The following is a 14,427-nucleotide window of genomic DNA, read 5'->3' on the forward strand; positions in this document are numbered from 1 at the left end:
CGAAAAACCGTATATAAAGTTAATTCAATCGATAATCAACGCCATCTATGAATTAACGAGATAAATATTTCAATACTAATGTTAATTTTTAAATAAATTTACCTTATTTTTTTAATAAATATTATTAAATCAGAAAAAGAAATTGTTTAATTAATTAATTTGCAATTATTTTTGTTATTAATTTTAATTGATTAAAAAAAATCAATTTTTTACTTTTAGGTTGGTATTAAATTAATCAACAAATAAAAATTTGACAGATTTGAGTTTCAATGAGATTCAAGATTTATTTAAGTTCTTAAAGTGATTTTAAACGATTTCAAAGATATTTTAGGCACAAATTCTTCAAATGCGGTAAGTTTTCACAATTTTTAAAACAAATTTCTTTTAAAATCAATTTTATTTTGTAAAACTCTTCATAACGCGACAAACATAACCTAAAAAAATTATTTTAAATAATTTCAATAATAGTTTTTTGGCGCGATAATAAATATCGATAAAATAGATTTCGATATTGAGAATTTTTATTTATTTTCTTCGAACGCGCTTAACACTTCGCGCTAACTAACTCTCTTCTGGTTCTTCGAGTTCAGTCGGCGTTCGCGAGCGACGCGAGCCGGATGTGCTTTGATTAACCATTAACCCGTTTTCGAAAAAAGAGAGCAAAAGCACTTCATCGGGTTTCGGCAGTCGACGACCTTTTTTTCGTTCGTTTCCGATAACCGCGCGGAGTTCTCATTTTTCGAAAGAAGGTGCAAAATATATCCGAAAAAAAGAAATAAATTTGTGAAAAATAAGTAAAATAAAAAGAAATAATAAGTTCGCGTCGCTTGGATATGTTTCAAGTATTTTCTATAATTTTCGTTTTAAATAACCAAAAGATTCATCAAGATCGAGAAGATTCATTTTTGAGTTTGTTTAATAATAAGGTAAGCACAAATTAATTTTATTTAATTAATTATTTATTAATAAGTTTTAAAAAATTTTTTCTGGTTGATTTTAAAATAATTTATTATTAGTTTATAACCGAGGCTGGTGCTCTTCTCTCGCATTGACCTTTAAGATATAAATAACCGGACTCGGAACGTATGACCGCCAAAAAGTAAAAAATTAAAATAACAATAAAAAATATAAATTTTAAAAAATGCTAAATCAATTAATACGACAAATTAATATTTAAATCTCATACTAAACTTGATTTATACGACTTATTTATTCATTTAGACCGATTTCGGTGTTTGTATCATCATCAGGACTACAAATAATTTAGGTTTTGTATGCAATTTTTATTTTAGTAACACTTTCGCAAGTATTCCGGTTTATTTACTGGTTATTTAAGGCTGTGATGACCTTAAATGACTATTCAAGTAAGTATAATATTAATAATTGATAAAGATTTTTGTCATCATGCCTACTCTTCCAACTTTATCAATAAATGGTATAGACAATAAAGAGAAAGAATGATCACCTCAGTATTAATTATTTATAACTTATTTTTCTTAAACTCTCTGGTGAATATGGATATAAACGATATCAATAATTATATGGCAAATACGGCTACTAATATCCTTACCTACAAACGTACAACATATAAGATCGACTTACAACTACAACACATTAGATTTCTAAGAATTTGTCTCGCAGAGGAAATCTTTCCTAACTTTATTGATAAAATAAAAACCCAATACATTCGCACAATTCTAAACAACCATTACAAAAAACTTAATTTGCTTAACCTTAAGCTTTACAATTGTTACCAACTACTTAATCTTCACCTCCATTACATAGAAGTCGAAGAAATAATTAGAGAAGCTAAATTGCATGATAGGATAATTTTAAATGAAGTACGAAAGAGAAAACAGAAAAAGCTGCAAAAATTGAGAAACGAGAAAAAGATCAAGGGGAACCAAATGCAGAGACAAGAAACAATTCATAAATTTTACCCAAAGGTAACGAACACCACTTCCATAATCTTTACATAGAAAGAAGAAGACATACTAAAGAAAGGACTGAAATATGAAACAGAGAAGAACTTAGAGTGATAAAAAGTATAAAGCGAAAAATTAAAGAAAATAACCTAATTATGACCCCGGCAGATAAGAATGCAGGAACAATTATCTTGAGTAAAGAACAGTATATTAAAAAAACCGAAGATTTCCTGAATGACAACGACTTCAAAACCATAAATAAAAACCCAACAAATAATTTCCACAAAAAGACCAAACAAATTATCAAAGAAAATAACATGATTTTAGAAGAGATCCTGGACAATGTTAGAAATTTATTACCCATGAATCCACAAATTCCAAAACACTATGCCCTCCCAAAGATTCATAAAAATAACATGCCTATTCGACCCATTATTAGTTCCATTCAATCCAGCACATACAGACTTTCCAAATTACTACAAAAATTTGTTAGAAATACTATTAATTTTAAACCAAAACATACGATCACAAACCTTAATCAAATACCAACTTTGATTAACAAAATAAAACTACCTGATAAGTTCAAAATGATTTCATTTGATGTCAGTAACTTGTACACCAATATACCCATAGCCGAACTTAGAGACGAAAACAAGACTAATTCCATTTGTAACTTCTGTACATTCAACAATAAATTCTACCAATATGCGGATGGTTTGCCAATGGGTTCCCCACTCAGTGAGATAATGGCCGACTTATTTATGGACAACTTAGAAAATAAACTTATTATGAATGACATTAACCCATACAAGAATGAAATCATTACCTGGATCAGATATGTGGATGACATATTGGTTTTCGTCAAAGATGAACAAATACACTGTTGGAAATAATTCACGAGCACACCCTGTATAATCTGAACGCGTGTGTCTAGCGCAATAAAATTTGGTATGGAAGTAGTACTAAAGTAGCATAACCTACTCTCACATGGAGAACGGCACAACTCTGCTGGGAGGAGAAACATCAATAGCGAGAGTATCCCCCGTGAGCTTCGCGTACCATCACTACACGACGTGGCATGAAGTCTATAAGTCGCTATATTGTAGCGAGAGGGATGGCCAACCATGCCACCTCAACTCGCCTCCATAGCTCCTCAACATTAGCCGAGGAAGCCGAATAACATAGAAGTCTCCGATCAGTCATGTCCCAAACATGTTTGATCGGATTCAGATGCGGAAACCGAGCTAGCCATGGAAGTATTCGTATACGGTGCTCTTCCACAAAGGTCTGTACAACACATACGTTGTCGTGCATGCATAGCAGACATGAGAGCCGCCGAACATAGGGAAGCACAACGGACCGTAGCACCTCATCTACGTATCATTGACCCGTCATGGTCTGCTATACACGCAGCAGACGTGTACGTCCACCATATGTAATCGCACCCCATACCATAGTGCTCGGTTGTCGGTGGATAGGGCGTTCTTGCACACACTGCTCGAGTAGACGATCATCACGGCTCCGACGAACTAAAATTCGCGCATCACCAGTGCTCAATTCGGATCTTGATTAATCGGAAAACAAAATGTCCCTCTACTCGGCAACCTACTAATGCCTACCGTCGACCCACTCGTGACGTATGCTGCGGTGCTCGAGTGTTACTGGAATCCGCTGTATCGCACGACGCGCGCGCCAGTCCACTATCTACCAAACGCCGCCGTACAGTTCGCGTAGTGAGTGCGCCTTCCCCTGCCAGTGGCCAAACAGCTCCAAGTTGCCTTGAGGAGGACGCACACGACGCTAAAGCGCTGAGCACAAGAGTGCGATCCTCGTGTGTTGTGTCGCGCAGGGCCGTCCCGGCCGCAGCTGTAGGTACCTATGTCCTACCTCAGACCATTCTCGCTATGCCCGTTGCACTGACGATAACGACCGCTCGAGACGACGCGCAATTTCACGGAACGATACACCCTCAATGTGCATACCCACAAACATTCCTCGCTCAAACTCGCTTAAATAACGCGATCATCCATTGCGCACAGAGTACGATAATAATGTGGTCCCTCACACCACAATAAAAACGACCGGTATTTTTCATCCACTTCGGTCTCCATAGCGACGGAATGTTCCACTTGGAAGGGCGGCTCAGTCAAAAATGCCGCGACGGAACAACTCGAAACTCCCTGAATAAACTCGTCTACAGTAAACCTTTGTGCTCCGCAAATATTATGGATTTATCTTCACGCGTTCAGATTATATAGGGTGTGCTCGTGAATTATTTCCAACAGTGTAATTGATAATCTCCATGAATACATAAACAAATTACATCCAAAGATACATTTCACTCTAGAAACGGAAATAGAAAATAGAATAAACTTTCTTGACTTCACAATTCAACGTTTGGGCAACGAAATTAAATACACAATATTTAGAAACCCCATAAGAAACCCATAAGATGGCAGCCCTCAGGACTTACCTACATAGAGCATTTAACTCAAATTTAGAACAACAGGATTTAGAAAGAGAAAACTCCTTTCCACAACACATCATACAGAAACTAGTCTCAAGATTTCGAAACAAGGTAGAGATAGAACGCTTAACTACATTGCATGACAAAACGAAGAATAAAGAAGTTACCTACAGGTCAATTACATATCCAGGAACAGTCTCACACAGAATTAGGAAAATCTTCCATGAAAACGACATTACCATCTCATTTAAAAATAATAGTATATTAAAAAACAAGTTTCGTAAGACACGCTTGAAACGCACGAATTCAAGTTGAAAAACGAGTGGTGAAGCCACGAGTTTTTTAATGAATGAAGTCTTATGAAACGTGTTTTTTATGCTATTTTTTGTAATTCGCGTTTTCGTCCTATTTTTTTAACAAAAATAAAATAAATTTTGACAATGTAGGGAAATAGGTATGTAGCAGTTGGTAACACTTGAAAATAGAAATTTGAATTGACAATTAGAAACTGTCAAAACACAAAATGTATTCACCCGAAAAAAATGTTTGATGTACACCTCCCAAAATAAGAGAAATTGCTCAGTGTTCAATGTCCTCATCATTGTGGACCTTGTATTCGATGCTAAGAACGTGTTTAAACATACATAGACAAAAATTGTCACATTGACAACTAGAAAAATTAGTGACCCAATGTCACCAACTTGAACTGGTTCCATAAAATGTTACTAAAATCTCATTACAGCATCGATCGGATGCTGTAAGGAGTCTTATTACAGCACCCGTTTGAGTACTGTTAGAGCTTTCATTACCTTTCATTACATTGTTTAGTCAACAATAAAGATAAAACGGACACTTTGGCAAAGAGTGGTGTTCCACCAACTTCAATGCGGGACCTGCTCCGCAACGTACATTGGAGAAACTGGCAGGAATTTACAAACACGGATAAAAGAACACAAAACCAATTCCAAGTCGAATTTTGGTAGACATCTGGCTTTCAACAATCACGACTTTGACGAAACAAAACATGTTAAGCTGCTACACCACTTAACAAAAAGCAACCTTATGGAATACATTGAGACGTATGAGATAAATAGATTCATCAAAAACAACACTAATCTAATTAGCCTGAATGAACAGTTTACACCAATTTACCAACCACTATATGGATGTCCGAGGAACCCTTTCCCCAGAAGAAAAGAAGATAAGACTTAGAAAACCTTACAGTGCAAGTGGAAGAGAGGTTCGAGCTTGGAGGCGACTCGAATGCTGCACCACTTGCACCCCATGCCCCAATGTCCCATTTACATAACTCATACCCCTATTTTATTTAACTCTATTGATTTAGTTTCTATTTAATTTAGTGTTAGTTTATTTAATGTATGGAATTTATTTAAGTTTTAAATATTTGATAGTTTCTCATATGGCTGAGTTCCTGTTTTGCAATGTAGTAACGTAGTTGATTCATTTGATTCCGTTATTTGGTCGTGTCGTTGATTTTATGATGACTGTCCCTTCGCTTTATATTTTTGTTAATGTGAGTGGAAGAGAGGTTCGAGTTTGGAGGCGGCTCGAACCTGCACCACTTACATCCCATGCCCCAATGTCCCTTGAATACTAACCCTTGGTTAATTGTTTCCCTGTTGAATTCTTGAATTTTGTAAGAAAATCAGATTAACGTTGTAAAAGATCCTGATTTTCATCCATGACGTATATTTTATTTTGTTTTACACTTGATTTTTATTTGATGACCGTTGTTAGTTTGAATTTAAATCATTTGGTAAAATTCTGTATTACCGACTTCTTAACCTCCAAAGTTGTTCAACGTGTTAAACCTTCTCTCCGCACGTGCAACTCAGTTTATTTAGTTTATCTTAAGTCTTAATGTTTGTATTATTCTAATGAATATGACGTAAGTCTAAACAAAATTAATCAGTGTTAATTTAATATTGTTAATAATTATCTAATAAGTCTATTGTACCTTGTAGGGTCTACCGAAGAAGGGCAGAGTCCCGAAACCTGGTATAGACAATAAAGAGAAAGAATGATCACCTCAGTATTAATTATTTATAACTTATTTTTCTTTTATCAATAAAGGTTAGCAATATCTGAAAGTATAATAAGCAATGACGATTTCATTTGGTAGAGAAATGTAAATTGACACATTCTAGCAATTATCAAAGAATTGAACAGCAACAACACTACATAAAAATGGCTAACGGACTAACAAAATACAAGTACTACTATCGGATATAAGGCACGATAATAATCACATTTCCTGCTCCTCTTTCTCGTCACATGGTCGAAGATAGAGGAAACAGAGGAGATGGCCGAGGGGAGAGATGTATGGCAGGATAAAGAAGGAGAAAACATGGTTGAGAGCAAATTAATTCCAGTCCCAACCCAATCTGAAGTGAAAGAAGCCACACAAAGTATAAAACACCACAAGTCACCAGGAAAAGATCAAATATTAGCGGATCTCTTAAAGTATGGTAAAGTGTGTCTACTACAACATACAAAGTACTAACAAAGATACTTGCCAAACACAGAACCGTTTTCGAAAAACGATCTGGAATATTATTAGTGTGGATTTCGAGGAAAATCTCTTAACATCACTTAACATAACATATAAAGTACTAACAAAGGTGTTTGCCAGATACATAGAACCTTTTTCGGAGATTATCAGTGTGGATTCCGTGGAAGGAGGTCTACAATCGACCATATGTTTACAATTAAATACAAAAATAGTTAGATAAGGCATTATACAATACATAGCTTGATGAGGATGACGCTAGCAAACACCAAGAGTGTCATAAAGATAGCCGCAAGCGTCACAAGAGAGCTTGTGGACAACCTTACTCTAGAAAGAGTCATCAGAACCAACGCAATGCCTGACATACAGGACGATGTGGACTTGTTATGCAGCGGAAATCCACGATGAGACAAAATATGAGGTCCCTCTTAATAAAGAATAATGGGAATGTTCAAGACATCCAGCAAAGAATAAAAACTGAGTACAGAGCATTCATACGTAGTAAGGATGGTGTCGGAGGAGAGTGTGGCAAGAAGAGCATACTGGAGAGGAGTGGCGAGAGAAACCGAGGATCTGTAAGCATAAAACGTAAGATCAGAAACAAAATGTGCATAAGACCCATCACGATATATTATAATAATAATCTGTAGAAACAAGAGCAGGAAAAACAAAACTAAGTTCTAAATTTAAAAGAAGAAGACGTTCGTAATGTTGTGATTTCAATATGATACGATTTTGACACTAATACATTATTAGCTAAAATTGTTAAATAGTAGTTTGACTTTGGTTAAAGTCAATTAAAGTACGGGGTTTGTGAAAAACACATTGTTGGGGACCAGATCATCTCATCAAAAGGAGAAATGACGCGTTCTCACTACGTGTTCCTCACTACTTCCATAATGCTTTGGCAGTGTTCGCTGTGGCACCATCTTGTTGAAAATAAACGTTTTTTATGTTTATTGGATGTCTTTCAAATTCTGGTTAAAACAGTTACACCGAAAAGGGTTATAGGGGCGAGACCCAAAAGTCTCCGCAATTTGCGGTTACAACTTTTAGGAGCCGTCTAGGATTATACATATGTATATGTTACTGTAAATGCCCGAACTACGGTAAATCTTAAGATTTACCAACATGAGTTGGTAAATGTAAGGATTTTTTTAAACAAGAGATAATTTTTCTGGCTTTTACCAATAGAATTTGGTACATGCTAAGTTTTGCTAATAACAGTTCGTAAATGTTAGTTTTGAGAATAAAACAATAAATATATTTTTTAATCATTTATAAAATCTTTACATTGCTTAATTATTTAATATTATCTATCATTTGGTATTTTTTTTAACATTTTCAAAATACTTTTTAAAAGTAAAAATAAATAACAAAAATGAAATAATTTTCTCAGAAAGGTAACGCTTATGTTTTAATCAAAGTAAAAGAGGGCAAATAATAAATTTTTTTAACATTTTACTTGTTAGAACACGGAGAGCTGTTATGGCATTTAGAATTACAAAGTAGTCCTAAGGACTTGCAAGCGCATTTCTTTGATAAGCATTTTTTCAAGCAGTTATTCCTGTCAAAGACAATTTCTCGAAGACTCACTTCTTTATTAAACTAACACTAGCACTATCACAAGAACTAACACTAGACCTAGAATCTTTCGGGTTAAGCCGTGCGTTTTTTGAAAAAATGTTTGACGTTTCGGATGCCATGTTCGAAGTGACGAATTCGTTTTAAAATTTGACAATAAATACATGATGAAAAAAAAATTAATAACTAATTAGTATCTAATTGTCAACTAAGTTGTTTTATCAAATCCGGGTGGAGAAGGCTTCGTTGAGTTCACCAACATCTTCCATGTGCGGCTGAGTTCCCAGCCATCTTCTCTATTCATGCTATTCCCATGTCGATGAATCTCTATCGCCTCTCTCGCCAATCTTTGGAAGTAATGTCCGTTTCTTGCTAGCACTTTGGTTTTTTCGAACTCTATGCTGTGTCCTCCTTTGTGGCAATGCTCTGCGACTGCAGATTGTTGGATCTTCCTTAGTCGGACGTCTCTTTCGTGTTCCTTGATGCGGCACTATATGTTACGTCCAGTTTGGCCAACGTAATATTTCCCGCAACTGCAAGATAGCCGGTAGACTCCAGCTCCCTTTAATGGGGTTAGTTTGTCTTTGGCTATCGGAAGAGCGTTTTGAATAGAAAAAAACCGGCTGGTGTCGTACTTACCGAGTCATCCTTCTGTTTGTGTGGTTTGGTGGATCGTCGGATATCTCTCATCGTGTAGCCGTTCTTCTGCAGCACATCTTCTAGGAATCTTTCTTCTTTTCTTAGGTTCTCTTTATCGCATATCCTCTCTGCTCGCTGGAATAAGGCTTGAATCACGGACCTCTTCTGTTGTGGGTGGTGGTGGGATGAAGCCTGCAGGTACCTATTCGTATGTGTCTTCTTTATGTGTCACTTCTTTATCTTTAACAACTTTTTCTATTTTTATAAAGTCTTCAGAGCATGAGGTAAATTTATTCTTAGTATAAAGCTGCTTTAGTACACCAATTTTCATACCCAGTTGGTAAAGCTCGTGGTCTTTTACATCTACCACAACTTAATAATGCTTTTTGGGTCAGTTTTAGCTCTGTCAATGTCAGATACTTTCAGCCTTACATTTTGGCCAACTTTTAAATTTGGATATTTATTTGCTGTCTTTTTCATTTTTTCAGCTTGGTTTTCCAAATTGAATTTTGCATTTTTTCTTATTACCAGAATACATTCTTTTTTGTTTTTTCGATATTAGCTTTTCAGTTATAAAAACTTGTTGAGATTGAGTTACATTTTCTGTTTTACATTAGAATCATCGGTTACTTCAATGCCATTTTTCAAAGTCTTCTGTTTTTTTGACAAGGTAGGCATAGCTTCAAATATTATGTCATAATATCCTCAACAAGCATCCTTGTCCTTCCACCGAGTCCAACAGCAACATGTGATTCTTCGAGAATGTTGAATAAGTCGTCGTAACACACGTAATACTTAATTTCTTCATTCCGTCCATTCCACTTTGCGTATTTGTCCTTGTCGATATAAACCTTATTATTATTCTTGCTTGCTACAAGCTCGTCCATTATTTCATAAAATATCTTTCTTACACTCATTTTGATTGACAAGTTACTTTCAGATATTGAAGATATTATATCAACATAATATCAAATTAATATCACTTTCGAATGATTTCGAAGGTGGTATGACTGTCCGTTTTCCTCCATTTCTGTGGTGAACTGAATTTTTGAATGGTGTTTAAGTATTCTTAAAAGTCATGAAGCTTTTCTTTTCCAAAAGGGTAAATGACGAAGATATCATCGACATAGCGAATCCACAACTTGGGTTTGTGTCTGGCCTCTTTTAACGCTTTTCGAAGTAGATCATGAGGTTGGCGATGACTGGGGATAGTGAAGCTTCTCCTTGTAATACTTGCTTGTAGATCTGGCCGTCGAATACAACGTAAGCATTATTGAGGCAGTGTTTGGCAAGGTCTACGATGTGGCTGGGTAAATCTTCGTTCTCTCTGATCTGTTTGAGGGCCTCTTCGATGGGAATACTGGGATAGAGAGACTTGACATCGAACGATGTGGATTTTGGGCAGACCATAGAGTTTGGGACATCTGCTTGATTAGGATTTTCTTGATCTTGGGGAATATTGCTATACAGGCTGTTTCATAATAGATATATGCGTAGTTCTTCAGGATGTGATACCTTGTCCAATAATTTGAAAAAAGTTTTTGCGAATATCTCCGGAAACGTTTATTGTACAGAAAACAGCTTTTGTAAGCATTTTCTACTCATAATAAGCTACGTTTGTGCGAGAAAAAAATTTTTAAAGTCATAATTGGTGAAGCTTTTGAAGGGGTAGTGGTTGTCTTTCTTCGACGCATTGACTGTCTAACACGCAAGAAAATTCCCGGAGTGTTCCGAATTATTTCGCAAGATACAACAATGCGCTCTCTTAATTGGTCAACATTTTCAACTGAAGTAGCGTAGACTAGAGTTTTGAGATGGCCCCAAAAGAAAAAAAATCTAAACAATTGAACAACAAGGAATAAATGAAGTTTGTAGAGCTCGTATATATACAGGGTGATTTATTAGCTCACCATCAAACTTTGACATATGATAGCTTAGGACATAATTATGTCCTATTTCAATTATTTACGAAATTATAACACTTTAAAGTTTTAATTTTTATATCATAATTAACACATAAATATTACAAAAATTGTTCAAAATAGCCTCCTTCTGCTAGAATACATGCTTCACAACGACGAATTAAAGAGTTCTTCAGCTGAATTAAAATGTCTGGTTGATTTCTTATTTCAGTAACAGCCATTTGTATTCTGTTTAATAACTGTTCTCGTGTGTTAATTTCCACTTGATACACAATTTGTTTCATATGACCCCATAAGTAGAAATCCAATGGATTAAGGTCGGGGATCTAAGTGGCCAAGCAAATGGATCATTGTTACCAATCCACTTGTTTGGAAAATATTGGTTTAACCACTCAACAACTACTCTTCCGCGATGAGGTGGGACACATATTTTGAATTACATTAAGAGGTATATCTTCAAGTAAATCAAAAAGTGTACTGCTAAAAAGAATCTGTAATTTATAGCGTTCAAACGTCCATCAAGTACATGCAAACCTAGTAAATTGTTGTTAAATATTCTACCCCAAAGGTTGATGCTGAAACGTTGTTGAAATTTTCTTGGTCTAATCGCATGCAGATTTTATAATGCCCAGATATGTTTATTATATAACATTTGAAATGAAGTCATTATTTTGGGCATGTTGGTGCAATAACCATTCACAAAATGCTAACCGTTGCTGATTGTCTCCTGACTGTAGAGCTTGAATATTTACGATACGGATGAAGGACTTCGCGGCTCAATACGCGCCATGCAAAATTTTGACTTACATGTATGTTGTGTGCTATTCTTCGAGTGCTGATGGAAAGATTATCAATGACAGCATTAATTACAACTTCTTCGTCCTCTACATTAACTACATGCGGTCGAATAAAATGCAAATGACGCTGTGGAAATCTTTAAACGTACTGATTGTTGAGTATTTCCATTGCAAAAACCATCCACGAAAATTATATCAGTATACTCTTCAGTGCTATAAGCTTACATTTTGAGTTTCATCTTCTATGTAATAATTAAACCTTACAGCAAACTGACATATTACAATGACAACTTTGTTTTTGTTGAATGTTTGATTTTACTGACTATTAATAAATTCGCTGTAGAACACTTTAAAGTGTTATAATTTCGTAAATAATTGAAATAGGATATATGTTCATTAACTTTTTTTTTGGTAATTGGATTAGCTATCATATGTCAAAGTTTGATGATGAGCTAATAAATCATCCTGTATATATGTATATATACAGGGTGAGTCAGAAAAAATGGGAAATCCGAATACCGGAGACACTAGACACCAAAATATGACGATTTAACCTAACATGTCTTATACAAATGTCGGTGGTTTTTAATACACAGGGTGTTGAAAATTAAATTTTTATTTCAAAATTTCTTGATAATTTTGAAGGTTTTTGTACTATTAACATAAAATTTGGTAGTTAGATGTTTTCGAGCATGACAAATGCGAATTTGATATTTGTTCTGTGATTACTCGCAGAGGGCGCTAGATACACACTGTGCGTTTGAGATATCAAGTCATGACTATTTTGTCAGTTGAGGTATGGTGAATTAGAACCAGAAATCTGAAGGAGTTTGCAATTCTGCACAAAAAAGGTACTCTTGCTTACATTGTCTAAGTCTACTGGTTTCCAAGTTATCTGCTTTTAATTGTTTCAAAGTAATTTTAAGGTTAACATTTAAAATCAATAACACACAGAACTATAGCAATTAGTAACGATAATAATCGATAACAATAACAATTAATTAATAACAATAGAATATTGTGACCATTTTCAAAAACCCAGTGGACTTAAATCTGGATTTCTCACTATTAAAAAACTCATTACGTCGTGGCATTTTCAAATTGGTAATAACTTTATTGTTGGTAAAAATGATTATTGCACACGGAAATTAAATCAACGTTGACAATTTAACAGACAATTGTCGAAACATAAGCGGAAAAATAACCCAACTTTGCTTATGTTAAAAAATAAATATTTTAGAAGAAAAAATACATTTAACCATTTAAAAGGAAATAATTCGAAAATCGATAGACTTAGACAATTTCAATAAGAGCACCTATTTTATGTAAAATTGAATGCTCTTTGTGATTTCCAGTTCTTATTGGTCGTAGCTGTCGAGCCAAAACACTTATGATTTGATTTATCAAACGAGCACCGTGTATCTAGCGCCCTCTACGAGCAATAACAAAACAAGTTTCAAATTCGTATTTCTCATGCTCGAAAACATAAAACTACCAAATTTTATGTTAATAGTACAAAAACCTTCAAAATTATCAAGAAATTTCGAAATAAGAATTTAACTTTCAACACCCTATGCCTCGAAAACCACTGACATTTGTATAAGAGATGTATGTTACGTTAAATCATCATATTTTGGTGTCTAGTTTCTCCGGTATTCGGATTTCCCATTTTTTCTGACTCACCCTGTATACAGGTTGACAGAAAAAAATACATTGCATAATGCCACACAATAGAGGACACTAAAATAAGAAAAAAAGTTCCTATGAACATGGGTCCGCAAGGCCTACGGTTAAAAGATACGGGGTGTTGAATTTTATTTTTTTTTGGGTTTTTTTTTTTAATATCTTTAGCCAGAGACGCAAAAAATGGATAAAATGTGGTATACAGGTTTTTTTATCATGCTAAATTCAAATATGATCTTAGTTTTGTGATTACTGATGGAGAGCGCTACATACATACAGGGTTCCATCTCTATTAAATCCGTCCTGAAATTTAATTGTTGAAGTATTTATCATTGTTTTTGCAAATAAATAAAAAAAAAATTAAAATTCAACACCCCGTATCTTTTAACCGTAGGCCTTGCGGACCCATGTTCATAGGAACTTTTTTTCTTATTTTAGTGTCCTCTATTGTGTGGCACTATGCAATGTACTTTTTTCTATGTCACCCTGTATATATATACAGGGTGTTTCGGTGACTCGGGGAACAAATTTAACCACATATACTAGAGTGAAAATGACGACGATTCATGTAAAAAAAAATTAGTAAAAGTCTTCAAATTTCAAAGATACAGGCCATCAAAGTTAGAAAATTTTAACACATTTTTCCAAATATCTTAAACACTATTTATGGTTATGTGCTGAAATTTGGTACAGTATAATTCAATGTAATGTAAAATCGTTAGGCAATTTATGATTTGGATCGGTCAGCAGGAACAATGCTATACAGGCTGTTCCTAAAGTTTGTTTGCTCAGAACTTTTTCATTCTATCATAACCCTACATTTAGTTTTGCAGTTTCTGATAGTAAATTTAGTTTAGAAACTTTTATTACTCTTAGATAA

At 34.7% G+C, this 14,427-nt stretch overlaps 1 protein-coding gene across 1 annotated transcript in view; it reads left to right on the forward strand.

Moving 5' to 3' along the window:
* The first annotated feature begins 590 nt into the window (after positions 1 to 590).
* Positions 591 to 14,427, forward strand: part of LOC111422089 (ADAM metallopeptidase with thrombospondin type 1 motif A) — a 141,952-nt gene continuing 128,115 nt past the window's right edge. The window contains exon 1 of the mRNA XM_071200972.1: positions 591 to 926. The gene's annotated coding sequence lies outside the window, so the exon portion shown is untranslated. The remainder of the gene's footprint in view (positions 927 to 14,427) is intronic.

This window comes from Onthophagus taurus, unplaced genomic scaffold (assembly GCF_036711975.1).
Source record: "Onthophagus taurus isolate NC unplaced genomic scaffold, IU_Otau_3.0 ScKx7SY_15, whole genome shotgun sequence".
Classification (NCBI taxonomy): domain Eukaryota; kingdom Metazoa; phylum Arthropoda; class Insecta; order Coleoptera; family Scarabaeidae; genus Onthophagus; species Onthophagus taurus.